Below are 1,761 nucleotides of genomic sequence, written 5' to 3' on the forward strand. Positions count from 1 at the left end.
CGGTCTTCATTCTGACATCCAGCACTCACCTCAGCTCTCACAGTTCTTTTTTTGTTTTGTTTTTTGTTTGTTTATTTGTTTTGGTACCGGAGGTTGAACCCAGGATTACAGGTTTGAACCCAGGGGCACTTAATCATTGAGCTACATACCCCCAAGCCTTTTTTTTGTATTTTATTTAGAGACAGGGTCTTGCTGAGTTCCTTAGGGCCTGACTAATTTGCTGAGACTGGATTTTTTTTTTTTTTTCCAACAGATGAAGCTTGTTTTTATTTCAAGAACTGATCTATGTAATCTCTGAGACCACTACCTACAGACACAAGAGGAGAGCTTTATCTCTTTGGACAGCTTTATCTCTTTGTCCTCCTTGGACAGTCTTGATGATCTCTTCCTTCTTAGCCTGCAGGCGCTCCGCAGGGCGCTTGTCTGTCTCCTTGGTCTTAGACCTGCAGGCCTCAGCCTGGTCACCCAGGAGCTTCTCGCTAGCCTTATCTACCTTCAACTTGTGGATGTGTTCCATGAGGATCTGCTTGTTTTTGAACACATTCCCCTTTACCTTCAGGTAGAGGCTGTGATACATGTGACGGTCAATCTTTTAGATTCACAGTATCTCCTGAGCAGCCTACGCAGAATCCGCATCCTCCTCATCCAGGTTACCTTCTCCAGTATTTGAGCATTAGCTGTACCCTTTCGCTTACCTGTGCCCGTATGCCTGCCCTTCCTGATAGTCAATGTATTTTTCGGGCATCGAGCATGGGAATGGACAGTCACTGATTTGTGGATAATCAGCCCATCTTTGATCAGCTTCCGGAGAGTTGGCATTGGAGAGCTCATTGGTCTCATTGGGGTCCAATTGGGCTTTTTTCCCACAGTGGAGGATGCTGGAGGCAAACCTCTTCTGAAGCCTGAGCATACTCATGGCTGGGGCTGCGGCAGCGAAAGGTCTGAGACTGGCTTTGACTTTGTGATCCTCCTGCCTCATTCTCATGAGCTGCTGGGATTTCAGACATCAGCCATCTGCCCAGCTCACAATTTTTTATTTTTGTAAGCAGTGGTTGTTGGCTTACTCATTTTTATGTGCTGATAGAGCTTTATCTTTCAAATGGGATCCAGCTATTCAAAGATCATTTATCCAGTCTTAGAAGGTGAGATCTCTCCTGTGATGTGATTCAAAGAAAGCCTGCAGGTTCAATTCTCAGCACCACACATAAATACATAAATTAAAAAAAAAAAAAGGTTCATTTACAACAACAACAAAAAACTTTTAAAAAAAGACATCTTGTAAAATTCTTCAACTTCAATAAAAAATACAGACTATGCTAAATATGAGACAAAAGCAAACTAAAAAAAAAAAAAAACCCAAACAAAAAACAACGTAAAGTTTTCTTATTCATAGGAGTTGAGAAAAATAAAGGCATTTCAAGTGCCAAACCACAAGAAGACAAGATATAGTGGCTACCATGAGTGTTTGTAGGGTCAGGAATCCATGTCAGAGAAACACAATGTTATTATCTTTATACATTTTTATACATTTTTCTTATAAGAAAAACATTTAAAAATAACAGATATTGAGATCATAAAAATATTAGACATAAAAGTGCCATTTTATTGAGTTGGATTGAAGAGGATTTAATTAAGTCTGTAACAATGCTTTCTGCATGTGTGGCACTGATATGGTTGGTAAGATACATTGATACATAAAATAAACTAAAAACTTCACTCTGCCTGAACTTATAGTGGAGGACATATATCATAATCAGTGAA

The 1,761-nt window shown here is 39.8% G+C and overlaps 1 pseudogene across 1 annotated transcript; it reads right to left on the bottom strand.

Annotated features, from left to right (window-relative positions):
* Positions 1 to 307: 307 nt before the first annotated feature.
* LOC306669244 (large ribosomal subunit protein eL19-like) lies at positions 308 to 916 on the bottom strand (annotated as a pseudogene). The gene has a single exon. The product of its transcript is annotated as a large ribosomal subunit protein eL19-like (transcript).
* Positions 917 to 1,761: the final 845 nt, after the last annotated feature.

Source organism: Sciurus vulgaris (genome assembly GCF_902686455.1).
Source record: "Sciurus vulgaris genome assembly, chromosome: 9".
NCBI classification, from domain to species: Eukaryota; Metazoa; Chordata; class Mammalia; order Rodentia; family Sciuridae; genus Sciurus; species Sciurus vulgaris.